Below are 18,099 nucleotides of genomic sequence, written 5' to 3'. Positions count from 1 at the left end.
AGTCCTGTTACACATTTGTACTTTCTTTACCAAAAAATGTTGTTACCAATGTCCTGCTACACATTTATATTTACACATACCATTCAGTGGGTTGTTACATATGTGTAGTTACACAAATATTACAGCTGTAGATACTATGTGTACCAATGTGTACTTACACTGTTATATATATATATATATATATATATATAGCATGCATTTAAGATTTACGTATTTGAATTGTACATAACATTTCCTTCCATTTGGGCTGGCCAAGTGTAATAGCCTTGAAATAAGTAGAATGTAGCTCTTTAGCTCTTTATAGTTCAGAAGACTGGTAAAGATATATGGTCGAAAATTTAGCTAAGAAATACAAAAATAGAAAGAAATCTATTATTATCTGTGGTGACAACACAGGCTCAGACAGATTGCAGATATATGTTTTAAGGTTAGGAAATGCTCTGGCATAGCATATGTTAGTTCAGGACATCCCTTGCATGCAGAAACAGATAAACAATGCAGATGAAAAACAAAACAGCTGATTTTTCCCTCGTCGAGAGTTTCGTTCAGCCTCACCCATTGGCACGTTTGCTTATGTGCCTGGTTTGTTTGTGCTATTGAGTCTACCTGACTTGTTTTTCTCCTTTCGCCTCTCATGCTTTCATTCCGTGATGCTGTTTTTCTCTGTCTGTCCTCCTGCACTCACCCTCCCTCCCCTCTTCCATCTCTGGTGGCAGGGGGGAACTTACAATGCATTTCACGTCCAAGTGGAAGTGTGTTGCTATGGTGGTTGCTAGGGATTTAGTCTGGAGTGACGTGAAAAGTCCGAATATTTAAGGTGTCCTTCTAACGCAGGGATGTTTGAAGCCGCTCGGAATGAGCAATCACCTCTGAGGGTTGCATTTTCTCGCCTCTCTCTTTCATTATCATGTCTGCCTCTCTGAAAATATCACCATTGATTTTCAAAAACACACTGATGGATAAACTCGGAGAGACATCAAGCTATGCAGAAGAGAGCTTGGCTTTCTAGTAAATACCTAAACAGCGCTATTGTACAATATGCAGTCACCGTATGAATCTGTGGTAGGAGTAAACATATTTTTGATGCTCTATATCAGAATGTGGCTTAAAAAAAAAACACAAGGCAGCGTTCCTGTTTTTTTCCACCTTTCTTTGCCCGGAATGAGAAAAGCAGGTTCCTAATGTCCTTTCCTCACCTTCGTAATGGAGTGTTTCTCCAGCGCAGATTGTGTGGTTTAAGGATGTTCTTGGTCATGGGTAGTGAGGAAATAATTGATTGTGTTGAAGTGGAGTTGGCCGAGGCCACGCTTGTCATTGTGAGCAGGTTTGTAGGCAATCAGTGTTAACTAGCTGTTCCCCAGAGACATTATTGAGGAAAGGGTCAATACGAGCATGGAAGGAAGGATCAGGTGTCGTCATCGGCTTCTCTCACCAGCACTTGTGAACTCTTTAACTTTCTGCCTTCACAACAAAGCGGATCTCATGAAAGACATGTTCTTCAATTACACACGCTCTGGGAGGAGAGATGTTTTGCCCTGTCTTATTGAGTTCTTTCTCTTTCGTCTCTGTATTTGCTAGCTGCGTTTATAGTTCATCTCTTTCTAGTCTTATTTTAATCAACTCTGTCAGTGATGTTTCTCCTAAAACTTCTTTGGAGGGGAAAAAAATTAAGATTTTTATGTTATACAGTATAAAATAGAGCTGTAAACATGGACGTAGGTAGCAGCTCCAATCATTTGGTCATGAATAGATTTGATGAGAAGATGAGTTAACATTGATGGTATACAGTATATTGTTTGCGTCCATGACATATACTGTAAGAGTCTCCACAAGAAAGAAAATAAATGTATAAAACATTTTTAAAAACAGATGTAACGAGTTGTAGAAATGTACTCTTCGAATTCGTGGTGGTTTCAAATGGTTTTAAAAAAGCATTTTTGTCATTTCAAAATAATTTTCATGTGGTGTGACCTTCAAGTAAAAGGTACTACATATTTCTCACATCTTGAATTTTTACGTTTTTAAATACACTATATTGTCAAGGTCAAAAGTATACGTCACTCTCAAATATTATTATATTTTTAGGGAGTTGTACCACATGACATTTTACAACCTTCTTATGACCTATATTGTTTAATGATTGTCTCAATTTACTCTCCATTTATTTGCAGAGACACTATTAGTAGTTTCTCTTTCCTACAGGTGTCTTTTCCTTATATACTGTCTGGTTGCTTATTCTACCATCTTACTGGCATCTGTCTCACAGGTTTCATTTACTCTGAGGTTCATCTTACCTGCGTTGCTGTGGAATGTATTTTAAGTACACACTATAAATTGAGCTCATAGTCTCATCAGATGCTTGTCTTTCTCTTTAGACTTCCACTGATCTCACTGCTCTCAGAGGAACAGAGCTGTTTAAAAGTGAGGTACGGCCACAGTTTTTAATCCTCATTGGTCTTTATAGTCTCTCCTTAGAACTTATATTAACAGTGCACTAATTATGCTATCCATGGATTAATCAACAATATAGATGTATGACAGACTTCTAAAATCCTCCTCAAAATCCAATCACAAGTGGCCACCTTTTGAGATTAGTTTTAATACTAATTGATATGTCTATTCTGATGTCCCGACCCAATCACATGAGATGGGTGTTAATGTATTAAGTTGGAATTTAAAAGGCATTCTCAGTTCAATTCTGAATGGCACACAACCCTAGAGGGTAGATGGCTTGCTTGATTTTACATGAATGAGAACAAGTCTGTAAGGGATAGATGTACAGTGTGTTCAATTGCTGTTGTTCTTGGTGTTTATCGTTTAGCCAATGAAGCATTTAAAATCTGCCTTCCGAATTAATTTCCAGTACTAAAAAAAGCTGACATGAAAATTAGATTTGAACCTACAGGGATAGTTCATCCTCATGTTGTTCCCTATGCCTTTTTTCTTCTATGAAACACCAAATGTCTCATCGTTTTTGTCCATCGTTTTTGACCCCACTGACTTTCAGTCAGCCTTGAAAATATCTACTTTTGTGTTCAAAACATGCAAATTTTGAACAACGTGTGGGTGAGTAAATGATTATTGAATTTCCATTTCTTGGTTAACTGTCCCTTAAAGACTCTACACTACAGCCTATTGAAAGACTATAATTATATCCCTTACAGCCTTGTTGTAATTTATCTCTAAGGAAATATGGTGCCTACCCTCAAGCCAGGTGTTAAACAAGTCCATAAAGCAATGCTAAAGTCTGCAATCTGGTTGGTAATGCATGATTGGCACACAGCGCTGTATTCTCCCAAGAACCCTGATCTCTTGTGCAAAACACGGTAGCCTATATGTAGCAGTCTTGCAGACAAATCTGACTGTGTAATGTATTGACAGTTGAGCAGTCTACATTAAGTGCATACATTGAACACGCACATCTGTCAAGGGAGGGTGGTTATTTAGGAGGAAGATCAATAGAAGGTTAAATGACCGGCTCCTCTTCGGCACTACAGGCCCAGCGAGAGCAAGAGGGAGTCGCTCTTCCGAACTCTCCCCCTCCTTCTCGCTTTCCCCACCGCTTCTGCAGCCATCACACATACTCAGCTTAGTTAGCCTGGGAAAAAGAGCCCCAAACCCCGATCAATAACTTTGGTCTTGTCTGCCTAATTGCTCATTGGTTGACATTGGCACCCGGCTATATGTAAGTGCATGTTCCTGGAGTGATTCACTCTTCCCTTCCCTCTCTCTCTCCACCTCCCTCTCTTTACTCTCAAAAACACCTCACGCCCTCCGTTCCTTCCTCTTCGCCACGTTTGGTGGAGTGATTCCCTCTTTCCTTCCCTCTCTCTCTCCACCTCCCTCTCTTTACTCTCAAAAACACCTCACGCCCTCCGTTCCTTCCTCTTCACCACGTTTGGGATGGGAAACCCGAACCGCAGTTGTCACGTCGGGACGCGAGCATCCAAAGACTCCGGCAAGACCTGCTCCTCTCTCATCAGGCCCGTGACGCCCAGAGTGTTCAGGTAAATAAGCTCCGCTAATGACCATTAGGCAGATAAGACTCGCTCTCGCTCTCTTGCGCGCCTGTTATGCAGATCCGCGACAGGAAATTACCTTTTTTTTCCTTCTTCTTCTTCTTCTCTCCTCCCACTCCCACCCTGCATCGATGATTACCATCCCTTCAAGTCTTAAGAGTGCAGTGATTATTCTCATGGCATACTGCATGAATAAACAAATGCATGAGGGCGCATATCACGCAATTGCCAATGCGTATGGCTACACGTTCTTTGTGTATGGAAATATCATTTGGGTTTGACAATAACGTCCGAAATACGTGTTGATTACGGCAGCGCTATTTGCATTTCATTTAACGTCGAGTGCTAAAGCGACACTGCCCCGCTCTCAGGATTCAAATGCGATATTGATCAGTCAGTCTCGGGAGCTCAAATCAAAACAATGATGTTGGTCCTGAGCGCCACATGCATTTTAACCTTAGTTTTTACGTACAAACAAACAATTATGGTCACTAATCGGATGCATGATCTATTTTCCAACCCTCCATTTGCCATAAGAAGCGTTTTGCTATTCCTTTCGGCTTTTTTTCCAGTTGTAGTGTGCTAATGTCATGATTTAAATGAAGTATTGATCAGTTTAGGAGGGGAGAATGGAGAGAGAGTGCAATTGTAAGGCAAAGAAAGAGCAGGGTTATCGGCTTGCATCACACACCGAAAAGCAGAGCAAAAGGATGAGCTGGGTTTTTAGGATTAAAGGGAAATGATTCTCATTCTTCCCTCATCGTTTTAGTCCACAATCTGGCAGGAATTCGAGCGTTCGCTATGCCAACAGATGGATGGGAAGACGAGGCAAGGCTTGAAGTGCTTGTCACCAGACCACAATCAATGGGTAAGGCGAGGGGCGACTGTTTGATTTAGGTGACTTTGGCGAATTTGTGGATTACTCGCGGGCCTCTAATGAGCGAGGCTGATTAATTGATCGTCCCCGGGCCTCCATTTTGGATATGCGACTGTCATTGTGCGACCATTTGAAATGCAGAAGAGGATGCTTGATAATGTCAGACTGGACCGGAACTAGGAGTCTGCCAAACCTCCTCCTCCTCTCTCTTTTTCTCGACTCCCATCTTCCCCTCCTCTCCGTTCTCTTTAGCAGGTGACCATATTGTGCTAATTACAATAATAATTATTTCTTTTCGATGTGTCGTGGTGGGCCTTGCTTTAATTATTTGAAAAATAACAACATTAATGAATACTTTTTTGCTTAAAAAGCGGATAATGGAGTGACATGGTGCAAACTGCTTGTGCATGTAACCGAAAATCGTAAAGATCTGTCTGCAGAAGTATTGCTTGTTCTCCCGCTCTTCCTGTCGAACAATGAGCTGCGATTTCGCATTTTGTTAAGAAGCATTGATTTTTGCTTCTGCATTCAGTGCAGGACAGCCCTAGCCTGTCTGGAGTGTCAGGGTGTATGTGAAGGGTTCTAGAACCGCTCGGGGTGGATGTTGGGGCTGCGATGAGGGCCAGATGAACATTGGTTCCTCTTTGCCGGAGATCTAGTCATAAGGGGTTCTGCGAATCGAGCAGGCAAGCGGAGAAACAGGCTCTTTGTAGTGGATTGATTTTCTCTTCCTTTGCGCCCTGCCCTCTATTGTGGTTGGATAGCTGGACGTCCAAGAGCAGAGACTGTGGGATCTGCAGAGACAGCTGCAAGAAAGCCAGCAGGAGCTCCAGAGGGGACACGACCGCAAACAGCAGCTGCACAGGCAGCTACAAGATGCCAGGAAGCAAGATCTGGAGCTACAGGCTCAGGTAAAAGCTTCACGGCCAGGCCCAGGCTGCTCGGGCCCACACACTCTCTCTCTCTTTCTTGCTTTCTCAATGCCAATGCTTTTGTTCTGGGCTCTTCTTTGTGACATGCTTTAATCTCAGACCACTACATTTGCAGTAATTTATGTATTTTTTCTCTTCTTCTAAGAAGGATCATTTCATATAAGAAGAATAATAGCTGTAATTATAAAGAATTGGCTTGTGCTGTAACACACCAAGTTTAACGAGGAAATGTTAGTCAGGAATGATTTTTGAAAAGGCTTTGAGAGAGAGAGAGAGAGAGAGAGAGAGAGAGAAACATGATCTAAATCCAAAATACTTGTAGTTTGAAGCTTCTGTTGTTTTTCTACATGGAGCTTGCTGTATTGACAGCGGCTTGTGAGCTCCAGTTGCAACTTTGACATGTGAATGGATGTTTTGGCTCACTGAAATACTTAATATACAGTTTGTTGGGAGTCTGAAATCTGTTGTTTTTTTTTGGGGGGGGGGACCAAATGAGCTCCTTATTTGTTAAGGTGACTCTGCTAACCTTGTTATATTCCAGGTTTGTTTTAGAGAGTGCAGTGCATGTGTTGAGCAGCTGGCTGTGCCTGTCTGAACGCTTCCAGCTCGACTGAAGTTAGAGAGTTTACTTTGAGACAGGTGTTTCCCCCTCCCCTGTTGAGGTGAGGAGGGTCCCAGAATTTTCCTGCCAGATGCCAGGGAACATGATCCCAAAGAAGACATTTACTCTTGAAGGAAAAATGCAAAAAGATACTTAAAACATGTCACAAAACCCTACTAAATTAGCTCTTTCAAACAAAGCTCAGGAGACTTTATGATCTAAGTTATGTTTTTTTTTTTTTTTGTTATGTATCAACCGTCTGAGATGTTTCTCAGGACAGCTATCCAGTTGTAGTGTGCTAATGTCATGATTTAAATGAAGTATTGATCAGTTTAGGAGAATGGAGAGAGAGCGCAATTGTTTCTCAGGACAGCTATACAGTATAATCATTTGATCTTGAGAGAAATTGATGAGAAATATTTTTGCAGACTTTTTTATCTGGAGATCTCTTCTGAAACTCTAGTAAAAGACACAGAAATGGCAAAAATCTGAGAAGGTTAAAGCTGTAATCTCCATTTATTCTCATTTGGATATTGAATATTGTTTGTTTTTCTCTCTTTTGGGCTGTAAAGTGTAACACATACATAATTTAAATGCATCTAACTAAACAAACAGTTTGTTGTATTAGGCACGTAGATGCAAGCTAGTGTTTGCTGCAGTGATACTCTGAGCCCTCCCCTCCTGGATGGGACTGCTGACCAATCAGAGCTCAGGCCAGTGCTGTCTGTCACCAGCGGCTGTGTCACCTGTCGCTAGGCGTCATGGCAGACTTGTTGGGGGAGCTCAACACTGATTGCTCAGAGAACAATCTCACAGTGCCTTTTTTACTAACACTCCCACAGTTAAGTTAATGGCCTTTTTACGCTCCAGCCGCAGTTTGTTTGTGATCATGAGGGGCACCTTTATCATCTCAGTGTTCACTGCTTTATAGTATTTTAACCATATTCATTACTTTGTAAGCCTGAGTTTTGTGTGCAGTATCATTTTCAGTTCTCAAGACATGATAAAAATAGAGGTAGCGCAAATTTTTTTTTTGTTGTTGTTTCTATTTAGCAGATACATTTAATTGTTAGTATTTTTTCTTCATGATTTGCTGATTGGTGTAATAGTGCTGTTGCGCTTTATACTGACACCTATTGCTGTGGATGCAGTATCACATTTTTGGTCACCAATGCTGTTTTAAATAAATAGCATATTTACAGACTGGGCGCACACTGTGCGCAAGAAACACAAACTGTGTGCAAGAAAACTTGTCCGGGGTTTTACATGATCAATTCATACACCCGTTCAGTGACTGTGAGCTGCATTACACGTGGGGCTGAAATGTTGGCTATCATGAAAAGTATATGGATGGCGGAAATACCGGCGTATTTAAGAAGAATAGTGTAAGCAGCACTACACAACCACATGAAAACAGCAACGCAACCAGAGTTTATCATAGCAACATATGCAACATCGTATGAATTCCATGAGTGGAGAATGGGAATGCCAGAGTTTATGATGGTTAGAAGAAATCTCTAGCATTAATTCTGAAAAACGAAGACAGTTTGACGTTCGTCGTAGGAGACATCACACTGCAAGACTGTGCGGCAAATCTTCTGACACTGCCAGAATTTCATCAGAGGTAGAATTTGATCGCAATGGCCATTAATCGGCATGTCAAACCAGCGATCAAAGACTACAGAAAAATGTTAAGATTTTCAAAATGTATCTCAGATGACCAAATCGTGGCCAAAATCGCACAGTGTGTGCTGGGCTATAGCTGATTAATTTATTCCACAGATGAAAGGGTCGATTACAGAGGTTGTAAGCGCCATACCGGTTGATCCAATCACAAGTGCTCAGCCAAGACACATTGCTGTATACATTTGGTAATGTCATGCGTTAGTGCTTTCAATAAGGCCGTAACCATGTCTGAACATTGGGAGGGACAAAATATATATATATTTTTTTGAAGGGATCATTTTATTGAATGGATCTAAATAGGATTTAAAGGAATTTCAGGGAATAAAGAAAATGATAGATGAGCAGTAAAAATAACTGGAATTTATTGTAATCAGTAAATAAATAAATAAATGAAAAAATAATTATTCACACATTCTTTCTTAATCACATGCCTAATATAGCAAAAATGGTTTTATTCATTTTTATTGTTTCTGTATAAATACACAAACGATGTAAATGAATTGCAGTTGAAAACTGATAGATTTGAGGAAAAAATATGCATCACTGGATATTACTGTCATTTGCTTAACATTTCTTTTGTAAAACATTTACAGTTGTGCTCAAAATTATGGTAAATATGATCAAAGAAGGCTGTGAAAATTAATCTGTATCATCAATCCTTTAGATATTTCATTTAAAACATTTACTAAAATATAACCTTTCATTGAAAAATAATAATTTAAAATGGGAGAGAAATCTCATTATGAAATAAATGTTTTTCTTTAATACACATTGGTCACAATTAATCATACCCTTTTATCCAATACTTTTTGCAACCTCCTTTTGCCAAGAGAACAGCTCTGAGTCTTCACCTATAATGCCTGAAGAGTTTAGAGAACATCTGACAGGAGATCAGAGACCATTCCTTCATACAGAATCTCTCCAGACCCTTCAGATTTCCAGCTGCATGTTGATAATTCTCCTCTTCAGTTCACTACACTCATTTTCTATAGGGTTCAGCTCAGGGAACTGGGTTGGCCAGGGCAGAAGCTTGGTTTTGTTCTCAGTGACCCATTTTTGTTTTGATTTTGATGTTTGTTTGTGGATCATTGTCCTGTTGGAAGATCCAACCATTGCCCATTATTAGATTTCTGGAATGGTTTTTCATCTGACCATTGAACCCAGTCCCGTTTAAAGTTCCAGTCATGACTAGCAAATAAATATGCTGGAGTTTGTTTTTGGATGAGAGCGTTTTCTTTTCTATTTTTTTCTTGAAACCCTCCCAAACAACATGTTTTTTTTTTTGTTTTTTGTTTTTTTGAGGCTTTCTGACCCCAAGACTCAACTATTTTCTGCAGTTCTCCAGCTGTGATCCTTGGAGTCTTTGGCCACTCAAACTCTCCTCCTCACCATGCATTAGGACGATATAGACACACGTCCTCTTACTGTATTAGAGAAAAATATTTATTTTATAATGTGATTTTTTTTTTTTTTACTTTAATTAAAGGTAAGATTTTTTTTTTATTTTTGAATGAAAGATCAAGTAGATAAACAATGTGGATTTATTTTCACAGCCTTCTTTGATCATATTTATCAAGGGTATGAATAATTTTGAGCACAACTGTAGTTAAGTAGTTAAACATCATAAATGTTTAACTACTTACATCTTGCCTTACATGCTTCCACTGAAGTAGTGCGCTGGAATTCATGTTCGGGTTCTGATAACCATCTGCCTTCTTTGATTTGATTGACCATCTCAATAATTTTGACATTGACAAGACCACTGAGGCAGCCATATTTAATTATTGGTAGTTACGGCCCTGATTTACACTGCAGTGTTGCCATGTGCCTTTTTTTCCAATGTTGTGAAGTAAATAAATCTCAAAATATTTATTATTATTAGGATAATTAATTATTTTATTTAGCATTGTCCCATTTCAAAATGAGATCACCTGAACAGGATGTTAATACCAGGTGTAAATGAAGCCATAGTATGAGTACTATATAGCCGCTTTTTCTGTCGGGCCAGTGTGAGCTAGTGCTTTAAATGGGCCAGGCGGAGCTAATAGTCTCGGACCTGTAGCACCGAAGCCAAAATCACGCTGCATTTCCATCATCGGGCCAGAAGCTAAAACCCGCCCTTTACACGCAGCTCTGGAACAACATCACGCAACTCCATCATTTCACCAACAAAGAGAAGTTATCAGAAATAAATCACTGGAGCTAGAGAGATCACAAAACGAACGTGATAAAAGCGGACGTTTATTTGCATGTTTTGTTGTTTACTTAAAGATTTAAATCCAAAAGCATTGATGTTTTACAGAGAATGAATTATTTGTCAGGGCTGAAAATAAGTCACAAAGAAATAAAGTGGTATTTACTGTTATTTCACAAAAGAAAGAGGACACACTTATTCAGTCACGTCTGTTTCTGTTTATTTGTCTGTAGTACTCTATTCATGTGACTCAATATGGAGACCGCCATGAGTGGGCGACCCACTCTACGTGAAATAACACAGCAATGTCTTTATCTCATATGTGTGCACATGATCTGTCAAAACTATTCATTGCTTTAGCTGTGATAAAATACTTTGTTTACTATAGGAGAGCTACTGTATATGAAGTGTGTTCTGCTCTCTTGTAGCTCTCAGAGGTGAAAAGGAATCTGGTGAAGCTGCAGGTGGAGAATGAAGTTCTACTGGGAATCAAATGACACCAGGCCACTGAGGTACCACTGTTGATGACAAATTTTACCCATAAATGAATTTGTGAAATTATTTTCATGCTTTATTGGGTATTTGAAAAATGGTATTGATGTATAAGCTTAGCCAACAGTTTTGGAGATTTTGGTCTGTCATTATGAAGATTGGTGCTGCACTTGCATGACTAGTAAATAGCTTGGGATGTAACTAAAATGGCCACCAAGTGAACTTGAAGGCCACCTTGCTTAAAGGAACTAGGTAACAATTAGTTTCTTTCATTTAGTTCATGAGCATAACATAACTTTAGAAGTATAACCCTGTGCCACACAAAATACTTTGATATTGGGTGCAACATGTCTCGTACCTTTCATATAGTCCGAAATCTTTTTAGCTTGTTTGTGCAGCAGTGTTGTGTGTATACATTCGTGCTCTCTCTCCCTCATTAACCTGTATGGCCGTGGATCTGAGCTCTAGCAGATGTCTCTCTCTAGGTGGCTGGGTTTTATATTGGAGTTATACATAGCCATGGCTGAGGGGCTGCTGAGAAAAGGTCAGGCCTTAGTGAGCGAGTCTGATTATAACTGGGAAATAAGTGCTCCACGGGGCTGATTGCAAGGAGGTCACCACCACCAAGGGTCACATTGAGTGTGTCTGTGTGCACCCTTGGAAAGAAGCTTCAATTGCATTAAGTTTCTCATGTCTGGCGCTGCCCTGGAGGTGGATAGAGTCACTGCGGAGCTTGGTTTGGTTCGGTCCATGGCGGAGCAAAAGAGCAAAGAGGCACAAGAAGCTAGGAGAAAATGCCACGAACTGGAGGATGAGCTGTCTGTTGTCCAAGCCCAGCTGAGTCGGTGCCGGGAAGGGACACAGGTTGCCAAAAACAAAGTGAGATTGGATATTTCACAATTTACAAATACAATCAAACTGACGGTGAATATATGCACTTGAGTAGTTGTGCTAGGAATGGAAATGTACCTGGCCCTACCATGCAGGGTTATTATCATTAATAACCTTTAATTATGATATCTATCTATATTTATTTTAGCTGTTTTGTTTCTCATTTTTGTTTAGTTTAACTGGAACTACTAAAATAACTAAAACTGAATAAAATAAAAATGAATAAAAATTTATATGTGACCCTGGACCACAAAACCAGTCATAAGGGTCCATTTTTGTTAAATTGAGATTTATATATTATTTGAAAGCTGAATAAATAAACTTTCCATTGATGTATGGTTTGTTAGGATAGGACAATATTTGGCCGAGATACAACTATTTAAAAATCTGGAATCGGAGGGTGCAAAAAAATCTAAATACTGAGAAAATCACCTTTAAAGTTGTCCAAATGAAGTTCTTAGCAATGCATATTACTGATCAAAAATTAAGTTTTGATATATTTACAGTAGGAAATTTACAAAATATCTTCATGGAACATGATCTTTACTTAATATCCTAATGATTTTTGGCATAAAAGAAAAATTGATTAATTTTGACCCATACAATGTTTTTTTGGCTATTGCTAAAAATATACCCAAGCGACTTAAGACTGGTTTTGTGGTCCAGGGTCATATATAGACATTTAAAAATAATAATAATGAAAATGGTGAAAACACACAGCAAAATGACTGAAATAAAAAAATTTTTTTTCAAAATTAAAGTGAAAACAGAAAATGTAAACAAAATCCAATTCAAAATAATAACAAAAGCTGTAATAGTATATCAGAGATACTTAGATAAAACTGATACCATGGTGCAGTAATGCTATTGGCTCTTAATACCATGGTACTGAATGATGAATATTCATATACACCACAGTATCTACATGGTATGCCAAGCTACTTCAGTGAATACCATTTATTACCATTGGACATGTCCAAGAAACCATTGTCATTCTCTAGTTTGTATGTCATTGTAGTCTCTGGCCTTGTCCCAAATGACACACTTCATGTGCACTTGCGGACTTACAGTGTCCGCCGCACATACGTGTCCGTTAAGTTCATGATACCATAGGTTGTCCCATTTATCATTTTAGTGAACATCCCCTTTGCGGCTGCTATGCACACTTGATGCAGACTTCTACCTGGCAGTCAAAGCAGCATTTCATCACAAAAGTGTGGACTCAGAAGAACGTGAGGGTTTTAGGGTGTGATTTTGGACAGGGCCTCTGTCATTCATATACCATCTGCTGCTTGTTCATAGTCTCTGACCTCTCTGTAATGTCACATGGTCTGGGAGTCATTACCGTGGTTAATGCTATTCTGTTTATCCAGTTGACCTCTACTCATTTTACTGAGCTGTCTTAAGCAATTTGACAGACTTCAGATTTTTGGAATAGTTTTTACCCTGAACATGCATTATACTGACAGATGTTTAGGATAGAGGAACTTGTTAAAGAAGAAAGTAGAAATATGATGGCTGATTACAACTTACCAGAGTACTGTCTGTTCTGTTTTTGCTGTTTTTTATTTGATTTGATTTGATTATTCATGTCACTTTGATAATAAAATATAATTATAAAATGAACATTTGTAGAAAAAGGTTTAGTATGTTCAAATTTGCAGACCAATTAGTTAAAATATAATTGTGTGTTTTGTTTTGTTTTGTTTTGATTTGATCAGAATTACCCCTTGTTTCTTTCTATCAGTTATCAGACCCTTTTTTGTCCCAGAAGGGCTGAATTTTGCATTGGATTTGAAATTGCACATGAAATTGTGTATGGCAGAAAGTTTTTGATCTTCCTGTCAGAATATCAATGAGAGCTCATGGGTGCTACATTCTTTTTTATGGTTAGGGTTATCTTTTGTTCATGATCTGGAGCTTTAATCAAATTTCTTCTTTTGAGAAGTTTCTAAACATATTATTTTTCAGGATTACCTGCAAAGCCTCACCTAGAATCAGACCTATAATTCATATACATGGATGCCATATCGTTTCCTTAAAGGCATAGCTCACCCCAAAATGAAAATGCATTCATTAGTTTTCACACTCATGATGTTCTAAACCAGAATGACTTGTCGATATGTCTAAAAGGAGCCATAGAAGTGGTCCGAATGTTCTGTACTCTATATTTCAAATCATCTGAAGCTTTATGATTAGGAACAGACTGAAATCCTCAGTCCATTATTGTACTCCAGTTTCATCCACATAATTAAATATATTGTCTCAAGGTTTCCAGTGAATAGCAAATTTTGATCTATTTCTCACACAAATCTATCATATGACTTCATTTATGGCATATAAGTCATATGGACTACTTTATTGTGCTTTTTGTCCTTTTTGGAAAGAACATGAGTCACAGAGTTTGTAACAACATGAGGGTGAGTAAATTTTCATTTTTGGCTGAACTATTGCTTTAAAAATCATTATTACTCTGCTGTACAGCTGGACAATTTTGCCTTTTGAAAGACCTTCGTATCTGAGGTTAAAATAAGCCCCCGGCACAAGCCCGTCTGCCCACAGATCACACACTTCCACACTCTGAACGGCCATGATTTTCACAGAAATGAAGCTGCGTTCGTGATTGAAACTGTGGCCGCATTATTACTCACCGGTGACTGTGTGAGTGTGTACGTGCCTGTCCTGTGTGTTTTAATGACGCATACATCCTTTATCTGCAGCCTGCACTTAATCCCAGCACTGCTGGCTCAGGAACAGATTACTGACAGCAGATGTGATGAGAGCAGAGCAGGGGAACCCGACACACACACACACACACACCTCCACTTCTCATTATGACAGAACAGTGCAGCCATTTTCTCACTGCTCTGTTTGTTCTGAGCTACCATCTTTGCTCTGGTTATTGTCTCCTTCTCAAAACATTTCTGTGTTTGATGGTAAACATTTGTGATGTGAATTTCATGATCTTTGTGCATGCGTGTTCACAGGCTGAGCAGATCCAGCGGCTGGAGGAGGAAGTGTCCAGGCTGAAATCTCAGCATAGTTCAGTCAGTCAGCAGGTAACAGCAGGTCTTTGCTACCCCACACTCTTATTTCTAACATCTCCCAGTGTTACCCTCTCAACAGAACTGTCACTTTTTTTTGGGACCTTTTTCTACTTAAATATTGAAAGGCAATCAAGAGATAGATGGGGGCCAATATCAGTCCCTTTAAGGCACGTTGTATACTCTTGGCAAATCCCTCAAGCGGCTATTAACTTGTGAAGTTCATATAGCTGGATTTCTGCTGCCATTAAAGAAAAATGGCTTCTAGCACCAGAGTTATTAAAGTAAACAAAAACCATAAAAAGCTTTTGTTTCTTAATAAATAAAATAAATAAATAAATATAATAGTGGTCTCAGACATTTGGACCACATAATGTGTCAAATCACCAATAATATAGCTTAAATTACTCAAATAACTGTATGGTTCAGCAAATGCTCATGTTCAGGTTATAGCATGTAATTTAAATCACAAAAAAAGTAAAGTTATAAAATAAAAATAAACAATTAAACATTTACAAAAAATAATGATATTTTATTGGTCATGTGACCATTAACCAACATCAGAGAATTGGGAATGTGAGAATTTGATGTTGAATTATTGAAATATTAACTTTAAAAACTTAAAATCTTAGGTGGTGCTTTAAGTAAATATTTTAGGCCAAAGGGTTCAACTGATATTTTCCAATGGAAATTCAAAGTGCAGATCCATGCACATTTTAACTGCTAATATTGGCTACAACCCATTGCACTTTTGAGGAGGATTCAAGTCAGAACTACAGACCTGCATCAAAAGTGTTAAAAAAAAAAAAAAAACTATAAGCATTGTTCACAGTTAATGAAGAGATTTAGATAAAGAGATTTGAGTAATTAATAATAAAAAAGACTAAAATAAATAAAATATTTATATTTATATAACTTGTGTTTTATTGCTAAGACTTTACAATAAGGTACATTAGTAACTACATTAGTTAACATGAACTAAGAATGAACAATACTACAGCATTTAGTATTGTTCGTTCATGTTAGTTAATACATTAACTAATGTTAACAAATGACACCTTATTGTAAAGTGTTACCGTTTTATTTTTTATTTTATGATTTATTTTAGCTATTTGCCAGGGAAACATGGACACATTTTCGTGTATTTAGTTTAACTGGCTATAGTTTAACTTGTACTTAAAATAATTACAAATAAAAATAAAAAACATCTAAAACTATAAACCTTATTTAAAAGCCAAAAACTAATAGAAAGGTGAATAGGGAGGCAGCACATAAGTCACATGATATTTAGAGATCAGGTGATTGGCTCAAAAAGTTATATGTTCCAAATGTGCCAGATTTTAAATCAAGACATTCAGGGTGGACGTACTGCCATAACTGAACCTGCATTTCCCACATGAGCACCAAGGCTTGAGCATTGACCACTAAACCACAGTTCCAACTGTCTTGTGCCTCCTAATGCTACCCAAATTCAGTCTATCACACCTAAATCACAATCTCTGCCACATGACGCCATGGCATGTCTTTCTTTTTCTCCCCACTCTTAAGTCTTTGATTCTTCACATCTCTCTGGTTGAGTCTTCGTAACTCTCCGTCGTCTTGGGGAAGCAGTGGGGATGGCTGGCCGCTTGAGCCCTCGTGGAGGTTAATGGTGACTCGGGCTCCAGGTGGGAGTAATCAGCTGTGTGCAGTCCAGCGGGGGTCAGCGGGTACCAGCGCTCCCTCCTGGAGCCCCCCTCCTTCCTCCGGCGGAGGAGTGTTAGGGCCCGGAGAGTGCCGAATGATTGCTAATAAAACATTTGATTGAGAGGAGAGCGGAGTGCCAACCATAAACAGGCTGGATTCTGCCCTTTAATTTCACCATCTCCAGAGAATTGCTTTTGCTGTGCCGCAGAGTGAGGCTTATACACAAACAGTTAGTTGTCTAGCCTAGAACCGAAGATCTAATTTGATGTGTGTGCGTGCGCACGTTTGGCTGTTTGTCTATTTTGTGTTCCTGGGGACAAAAACTAAGGGCTTTTCATTTTAAATTCTCACTGCTGTAGATGCTGCCTCGATGCTGATAAGAAAAAAAACAATCATTTCATACTGCTGAGAAAATTGGCCGTAGTGCGGCTAAGATGGCAACAGCCTTGTGCAGAACACGTCGGATTCTAATTTGCTTTTTCTGTCAGGTTGAATCGTGTTGCTGAGGTGTGTGTGTGTACCTAACTGCATGCAGACGGTGTATTAATGCACCGTATGATTGACTAAATGCATTTTTGCTGCACTCCCAGTATATAATCACCACGTTCCCCTGTAACATTCACAACAACTCAGAATTTCTGAATTTCTGCATAAAACACACGCTTGCTTGTGTGTGTGTGTGTGTGTGTGTGTATGTGTGTGTGTTGGGCTCAGATGAAAGGTTAACGCAGGAGCATATATCAGACACTAGCGTGCAGTAATAAAGGGCCGGCTATAGAGCTGCTTCTCTCCTTCTGGGAACTACGCGCATTTTTATAACCTCGCTGACAGCAAGATAAAGTACTCGTCCAATTAGAAAAATATTTGGGCGCATACCTTCCTGCGAGAGTCCCCAGCTTTTTTATTCTCAAACCCATTTTATATGGAATCTTGGGCATTTTGGTTGTTTGTTTTTCGCTCCACGACAGCGACACGTGTGTTTTTGCCCTCGCAGCATGTGTGCCGCGTTTCTCGAGAGCGATCGCATGCATCCGGTTTTTGTACGGGCTACGGTTGCAGACATTGCAATGCCTGCACTCCACGCTCACACACGCGCCCTGATTAATTCTTAACCCTCGTCCGTATTCTTTCCTCCTTCTTTTAAGAATAGATGTATTTTGGGGGGCTTTTCTTACAGAGTGCATTAAAATTAAAATTTCTCTTGTTGTTGTGAAAGAGGCGCACGTTAAAAATAATTGGATGAGGGAGAGAACAAAGGGCTGCCTCTCCCTTGCGTGGCTGCATGGCCCAGCGAGGCGTTAATGCCGCGCCCGCCGCATTGTTCGGCTGTCTGCAGCCATCTCCCCAGCCAGACACTCAGCGCTGCTCAAGTCACTTTTAATGTCTGATAATCAAGGTGAATTTTCAAAAAGCTGCCATTTTCAAATGATGGTGTATATACTATGTGGAGATGGGGATTTTGAGAGAGGGGAGGGGCCGGCGGTGGGCGGCAGACGGAATGAGGGCCATGCACAGTGAAAGAGAGACACCTACTGGTTGCGGGCCGAACTGCCGGGACGCTGAGCAGGGGGTTTGACGGTTGCATGACAGATGTGTGATTGGCTTGCGTGTAACCCGTGGAGTGCATCGGTGGAACATGGCATTCCGAGAATTGTGGTTTCTTTATTAACTATATTG

At 39.4% G+C, this 18,099-nt stretch overlaps 1 protein-coding gene across 1 annotated transcript in view; it reads left to right on the top strand.

Moving 5' to 3' along the window:
• The first annotated feature begins 2,381 nt into the window (after positions 1–2,381).
• pmfbp1 (polyamine modulated factor 1 binding protein 1) overlaps positions 2,382–18,099 on the top strand; it is an 89,577-nt gene continuing 73,859 nt past the window's right edge. The window contains exons 1-4 of the mRNA XM_016475642.1: positions 2,382–2,426; positions 3,924–4,007; positions 5,661–5,807; positions 14,680–14,751. The gene's annotated coding sequence lies outside the window, so the exon portion shown is untranslated. The remainder of the gene's footprint in view (positions 2,427–3,923; positions 4,008–5,660; positions 5,808–14,679; positions 14,752–18,099) is intronic.

The sequence above is a fragment of the Sinocyclocheilus anshuiensis genome, unplaced genomic scaffold (assembly GCF_001515605.1).
Source record: "Sinocyclocheilus anshuiensis isolate Anshui unplaced genomic scaffold, SAMN03320099.WGS_v1.1 scaffold256, whole genome shotgun sequence".
Lineage (NCBI taxonomy): Eukaryota > Metazoa > Chordata > Actinopteri > Cypriniformes > Cyprinidae > Sinocyclocheilus > Sinocyclocheilus anshuiensis.
Note: the sequence above shows the minus strand (reverse complement) of the source record. Positions and strands in the feature narration are given on the sequence as shown.